We start from the raw sequence: 7,866 nt of genomic DNA on the forward strand, positions 1-7,866 counted from the left end.
GCAAGGTGTTCTGTGATTGCCCCAATTTTCCTATCTAACACCCGCCCTCCCACAGTCCAGCCCATGTGGTTCATCTGTGTAACTAAAGCATCATAAATTGTGAAAAATGTGAATGTGTAAACTATGTTGATTTAAAGCATGTCATTGTTACTCAAGATCACTCAGATCTACACAGATCCAGAACTCTAACCTCTTCCACTATATCAACCTCTCTAGTATCCTCTTAAAGTCTGGGCTTTGCACATTCTCTTGATCTCTCTCCTCTATAGAAACTGTCTCTGGCTTGAACCTCGGTTCTATTTAACAATATACATTTGACTTTCTCTCAAACTTTTTTCAGAAGCTCCCTTTCTGCATTATGTTGCTTTTTATTTTGTCTGTTATTGTTTTCACTGTCATTAACTATTTTTCTCAAAACTTTCAGCACTCTACCCCTATACCACCGAAGTTCCCTTTTCCCCTCCAACTGACACATTCACAATCTTTTTTCTTTTTCTTCTTTTCCTAATCATCGGCTTCTTGTTTCTTCTTCTTCTTCTTCGGGGTCTTACTCTGTCACCAGGCTAGAACGCAGTGGCACAATCAGAGCTCACTGCAGCCTTGATCTCCCAGGCTCAAGTAATCCTACCCCCACCCCCAGCCTCCCAAGTAACTGAGACTACAGATATTCACCACCACACCGGGCTAATTTAAAAAAAAAAAAAATTTTTGTAAAGACAGGGTTTCCCTGTGTTGCCCAGGCTAGTCTCCAACTTCTGGGCTCAACTGATCCTCCCTCCTTGGCCTCCAAAGTGTTAGAAATACAGCTGTGAGCCACTGTGTCTGCCCTTCTTTTTTTTTTTTCCTTTTTTTTTTTTTTTATGAGATGGAGTCTCGCTCTGTTGCCCAGGCTGTAGTGCAGTGGCTCAATCTTGGCTCACTGCAACCTCCGCCTCCAGAGTTCAAGCGATTCTCCTGCCTCAGTCTCCCGAGTAGCTGGGACTACAGGTGCATGCCACCACGCCTGGCTAATTTTTTGTATTTTTAGTAGAGATGGGGTTTCACCATGTTAGCCAGGATGGTCTCGATCTCCTGACCTCGTGGTCCTCCCTCCTTGACCTCCCAAAGTGCTGGGATTACAGGCGTGAGCCACCGTGCCCAGCCTGTCCTTCTTCTTTTTTAAAAAAAAAAGAAAGAAAAAAAAAGAATAGTCAAGTACAGTAGTGAGAAGGGGGAAGGAGTAAGTACATCCACAATCTTTAAAGATTCATCCATAATAAATATTTTCTTATTAAAAGCATCCACCATGACTTCCATGAAACACTTTGTTAAAAATCATTTAAGATACTATGCCTTGAGCTTCCAGGCCTGTCTTTGTCCGCTTCGGCTGCTATAACCAAATGCCATAAACTGATGGCTTATAATCAACAGAAATTTGTTTCTTATGATTCTAAAGACTGGGAAGTCCAAAATCAGGGTGCCACAAGATTCAACATATGGTAAAGACCAACTTTCTGGGTTTTGAGATGGTGCCTTCTCACTGTGTCCTCACATGGTACAAGGGGCAAGGGCCTCTCTGGTGCCTCTTTTAAAACATTAATCCTTGCCCAGGCAAGTGGCTCACACCTGTAATTGCAACACTTTGGGAGGCCAAGGTAGTGGGCTCACCTGAGGTCAGGAGTTCGAGAGCAGTCCAGACAACACGGTGAAACCCCATCTCTACTAAAACCATAAAAATTAGCTGGGCGTGGTGGCACACACCTGTAGTCCCAGCTATGCAGGAGGCTGAGGCAGGAGAATTGCTTGAACTCAGGAGGCAGAAGTTGCAGCCTGGACGACATAGCCCTCATCACTTCCCAAAGGCCCTGCCTCCTAATGCCATCACTGGGGATTTCAACATATGAATTTAGGGAGAACAAAAACTTTCAGACCCTATAGCAAGGCTCCACTACATTGGTTTGAAGTACCAGAATATCAGTGTTAAGAGCACCAGGATGACAAAGTAAGATGAAAAAGCCATTGGGGCTGGGTGCAGTGGCTCACACCTGTAATCCCAGCACTTTGGGAGGCCAAGGCGGGCAGATCACCTGAGGTCAGGAGTTGGAGACCAGCCTGGCCAACAAGGAGAAACCCCATCTCTACTAAAAATACAAAAATTAGCTGGGTGAGGTGGAGCACGCCGGTAATCCCAGCTATTTGCAAGGCTGAGGCAGGAGAATTGCTTGAACCCAGGAGGCAGAGGTTACAGTGAGCCAAGGTCTCACCACTGCACTCCAGCCTGGGTGACAGAATGAGACTCCATCTCAAAAAAGGAAGGAAGGAAGGAAGGAAGGAAGGAAGGAAGGAAGGAAGGAAGGAAGGAAGGAAGGAAGGAAGGAAGGAAGGAAGGAAGGAGAGAGAAAGAAGAAAAGAAAAGGGCGTTGGAATGGTTCAGACTGAAAAAAGACAAGAGGGGAAAAAAGCTTAAAGAAATGATAACAAGCTTTACCAACTTGGGCCTGGCAGAGTGGCTCCTGCAAAGAACAGTGGCAAGAAGAAAATGGACCGTTCTGCCATCAATGATGTGATGACCCAAGAATACACCAACGTTCACAAGCGCGTGTATGGAGTGGGCTTCAAGAAGTATGTCCCTCAGACACTCAAAGAGATCCGGAAATTTTGCCATGAAGGAGATGGGAACTCCAGATGTGTGCATTGATACCAGGCTCAATAAAGTTGTATTTGCCAAAGGAATAAGGAATGTCCCGTACCGTATCCGCTTGCAGTTGTCCAGAGGATGTAATGAGGATGAAGATTCACCAAATAAGCTCCGTACTTTAATTACCTATGTACCTGTTACCACTTTCAAAAATCTATAGACAGTCGATCAGGCATGGTGGCTCATGCCTGTAACTCCAGCACTTTGGGAAGCCAAGACAGGCAGATCACCTGAGGTCAGGAGTTCAAGACCAGCTTGGCCTGTATGGTGAAACCCCATCTCTACTAAAAATACAAAAAATTAGCCGAGATCACACCACTGCACTCCAGCCTGGGTGACAGAGAAAGGCTTTATCTTGGAAAAAAAAATCTACAGAGAGTCAATGTGGATGAGAACTAACCACTGGATATTCAACTACATCAATTATAGTTATAAAATTGCCTTCACAAAAAAAAAAAAACAGAAATTGTAAGAAAGACTGAAATAATTGTATAAAAATGTTATGATTTCTGCGGGAAAATATATATAAACTAATAACGGTATTGCACAAAGCTTGACATCTCCATAAATATTTCTTATACACTCTGAACCCCACTATAGATTTCACAAACACATTTTGAGATAAGACACATTTTGGCCACAAGGTTTAGAGCAGGAAAAGTGTAGACTCCAGTAGAAACTTTTACCAAGGGTCCTTTAGCGACAGTGCCTTCCTGGTCCTAGCCTGGTTTACTAATTCTGACAGAGGAATGCAAATGACGAGAAAGATGTGATAGTTCTCTCCAAAGCACAGAAGCAAGCTAAAATCCCAGTCTTCTGTAATGGCCTTAGGGACCTCCACTTTAACGAATATGTACTAGGTTTGCTGTACATTCTCCCATCTTCACCTTAAAGCCTAGACATTTCTTTTCACATTTTCTCTTTCTTCTTCTCCTCCTCCTCCTCCTCTTCTTCCTCCTCCTCCTCCTCCTCCTCCTCCTCCTTCTCCTCCTCCTCCTCCTCCTCCTCCTCCTCCTCCTCCTCCTCCTCCTCCTCCTCCTCCTCCTTCTTCTTCTTCTTCTTCTTCTTCTTCTTCTTCTTCTTCTTCTTCTTCTTCTTCTTCTTCTTCTTCTTCTTCTTCTTTTGTATATGTCTATAAACTGGAAAAAACAAAGGAAAAGAAGGTAAAAGGGCATGGTGTCTTTAATGCCAAGGAAATAAACTTTATTTTATTATTATTATTTTTTGAGACGGAGTCTCACTCTATTACCCAGGCTGGATTGCAGTGGCACAATCTCAGCTCACTACAACACCCTGCCTCCCGGGTTCAAGTGATTCTCATGCCTCGACCTCCCAGGTAGTTGGGACTACAGGCATGCACCACCACACTTGGCTAATTTTTTTTTTTTTTTTTTTTTTTTTTTTTAAGTAGAGACAGAGTTTCACCATGTTGGCCAGGCTGGTCTCAAACTCCTGAGCTCAAGCAGTCTGACTGCCTCAGCCTCCTGAAGTGCTGGTATTACAGGCATGAGCCACCACACCCAGCTGGAAAGAAACTTTAAATAAGCCTCCCATGCAGCTGCCTCTGGGGCATGAGCCAGGCCACAGCTGGCAAAGCTTGACAGGTCAGCAGTAATTTATCTCCAATATGGGTAAGACTCAAGGAGCTGAATAGGAAGCTAGGACTTCATATAACATGAGACCCACCGGCACTCATAGGTATGACAGTACAAATATATCACACGATACAGGTTATTCTATAATTATTCATGCTATTTCCCTCCATTATGCTTTCCAGACAACTAAGTGTTGAGTATGTAGAATTATAAGGTTAACAGGTTGACCTAAGCCTAGGCAAACTAAGAATCAGAGTTCACATTACCAATCCCAAAGAGCCTCCTAAATCCTCCTATAATTACAGGCATTAGTGTCGGAACAAGATCCAACCCATTGTCTTTTTAAGTGTTTTACCCAGTAAGAAGCAAGCCAACAACAACCATGTTTGAATCAACGTCTTAAATTCTACCTGACCAGAGGGAAACAGACTCTTTGTAATGTAAGGATAATCTCACTAAGCAGATTGGCAAGGAGTTCAGTCCTGCTCCTCTCTTCTTTTTTGGGGAGGGAAAATCTTAAATACACCTTCACAACTACAGCTAATATCGCATTATTATGTAAGGCAAGAAGGCCTTCAAGTGGGAGTGATGTATAGACATATAAAAATACTAAGATATTCAGATATTCTGATTTTACCTTTTCACATACTGCTTCTTTAAAAAATAAATATTCACCTACATAATGAAACACCAGTGCCTAGCTAGGAACCCTCTCTGATCAGTTCTTTTCCCTCTGTAAAATGGAGATAAAAAACTACTCTCACACATCCACCACCTGCCTCTCACTTTCTGTTGACATAGAGAATTTCCTCAATTCCAAGATGTACTTGTTTCCATATGTTTACATTTCAGAAATAGGAATGCATCTTACAATTGATATACACACACACACACACACACAGAGAGAGAGAGAGAGAGAGAGAATATAGTGTTTGTCCCAAAATGCTGTTATTAAATAAAATGTTTTAGTGATGCAGGTTTTTTCTTGGCTGCTTAGCCAGCCAGAAACCTCTAAGACTGGCAACACCCCTGCCTAGGCCGTGGGCCCACTGCAGGAGGCACCCAGCCCACCCAGCTGCACTTCGCTTGCGCTCCCACCCAGATCCAGTGCTTGCGGCGGGATCCACACTCAGCCCGCAGCTGGGCCAGCCATGCCACAACCTGCTTCCACCTTGGGCAATGGTGTCTGGATGAGGGGAACATGGTGACACCCAAACAGGGATGTCAGCAACCCCAACCCCCAGAGGGAGTGTTATAGCATGCGAACAGCTCTTTTAGTCCCATTGTCCCACTCCAGCCTGCTGCTCCTGGGCTGGCCTGGCCCTGCCACTCCTTCCTTCATGTGGGGTGGCTGCCTTACACCAGTGGAGGGCGGGGGATACAGTATTACAGCTTTTTTTGTACCCACCTTCAGGCTAAGAAGGACTACCTGCCTTAGGGTGGTGGACCACCCTCTTCGAGTCCCCTCTCTACTGAGAGCTGTTCCGTTGCTCAATAAAACTCTTCTTTGCCCTTCTCACTCTTCAGTTTACAGCATAACCTCATTCTTCTTGGATGCAGGACGAGAACTTGGGATCCTTCAAATGTGGGTACAAAAAAGGCTGTAACACTGTGGCCCTCCACCTGCTGCTCGTGCCTGCAGCCACCCCACACAATGGAAAGCAGCAGCCAGGCTGGGCCAGCCCTGGAGCCATGGGCCTGAGTAGACAGGGGACTGAATGAGCTGTAACACAGGCAGGCTGAGGCACCAGGCCAAGCCGGGCCTAGGCGGGGATGTGCCATCCTGTGTCACTGGAACCCAGGATATTTATTGCCCTTGTGGTCATAAAAATCTCTCTCCGCAGAAAATAAGATTTTTTTTTTTTTTTTTGCAGTGAAAAATTCCCATGACCTTGTTTCTCATAGCAGGTAAAGAAGCACCAAAGAAATCACTGGCACTAAGAATTAAACCTGTGCCCTCTGAGATCTCATTGTGTCTTTCTGCCTGAACTTAGCTGTCCTGCCTGTGTTCCGATCCTAGCCCCTCCAAAGCCTGACTCTGCAACTGTAACCAGGAGCTTTTAAAATATTTTTTAATCACTCACTTTCTTTTCCTGCCCTCTTACCCCTTCATTCCCTCCCTCTCTAGACATTCTCCTCTGGCAATGCATGTTTATCTAATTGTTTTCTTGGTTAAAAAATTCCAGAAGCTAATCTTGAAATAAACCAGATGCAGAGCCCCAACTGCAGAATCCTCGTGCTTAAGGGGAGTCACAACATTTTCTCCACTACCATTGGGCTGAAATCAAGATAATGCCAACCAGACCTCCAAACAGGCAATTACCCAAGATAGCCATTGAAACAAGACATACAGACCCTGCATCCTGTACCACTCCCACATGTCTGCCACGCATTTCCCCCTTTAAAAACCTATGGTCAATTTTAAAATTTAAGGTGGTACTTTAGAACACTAGTTCACCATCTTCTCTGTTTGCTGGCTCTCCGATTAAAACCTGCTTTTTCTCCCACCAACCCTCACCTCTTGTCCTCTAGAAGTCACTTAGCCCCTGTGGCCCCAATTAACCTAACTGCAAAAGGTAGCAAAGCAACACCCGTTTCATAAGGCTGTTAGGAAATTACATCAAATTATTCCTGTAATCTTAGCAATTTGGAAGGGGATGTGGTACATGCAAGTACTCAATAATGTTAGCTATCCTTTTAACTGATATATGAATGATGGTACAGCCAGGTAACTAAGCATAACTAGAAGTCATCTTCTTAACTGGTTAACATTGGTTAAGAGAAAGGTAAATACAGTGAAAAAAATTACGTTAGAAAAATGGAAGAAGGGTAAGAAGAAAGATGTGGGGAAGAGAATGGGAGAGAAATAAGAAGAAATATATAGTCTATGTTTATAGATATTTGACTTATCAAGAGGCCAAAACGTAAATTTTGACCCAGAAAATGTACCAGATAGGATATAGGCTAAACTGCTATAACTTTTGAGTAATTATAATTGTAATTGTTGAGACTCCAATAATTCAGTGGCTCAAACAAGATGAACAATTATGCTCTTTCACATACAGGTCAGAAGGAGGCCTGTTATACAGTGTGAGTCGTGGGAGGGTGGCTCTGTTTCTCAAGGCCATCTGGTGAGCCAGATTTCCTCAGTGCTGCTTTCCTCCGAATTAGCAAATCTGACTTGCCAACACAGTATCTGCCTTCCAGGTATGGGGAAGGGACTAAAGAAGATTGGAGAGCCATCAACTTCCTGTTTTAGCCACAGGGCCACACCAAGCTGCTGGGAGATGGGAAGTATGAGCCAACTTACCCAAAAGAAAAAGACCTGCTACAGAAAGACTCTATCCTAGGAAATGGGCCAGGGAGAAGCAACTTCCCCAGCATGCACATTAAGAGACACAATGACATAGTCTGACCTTCTGGGGGCGCTACACTAGAAAAGGGAAGAAAGCCTCAGATGGGCATGGGTACAGCTTCCTAAACACACTGCACAGGCTTACCTCCCGAGGGTAAGGAGGGCAGCCCACTCTAAGGGAAGAATCATGGGAAAGGGGTGTGAGATGCCGGAAGTGGGCCAGCCTATGAAGGCCTAGC

Source organism: Macaca mulatta, chromosome 13 (genome assembly GCF_049350105.2).
Source record: "Macaca mulatta isolate MMU2019108-1 chromosome 13, T2T-MMU8v2.0, whole genome shotgun sequence".
NCBI classification, from domain to species: Eukaryota; Metazoa; Chordata; class Mammalia; order Primates; family Cercopithecidae; genus Macaca; species Macaca mulatta.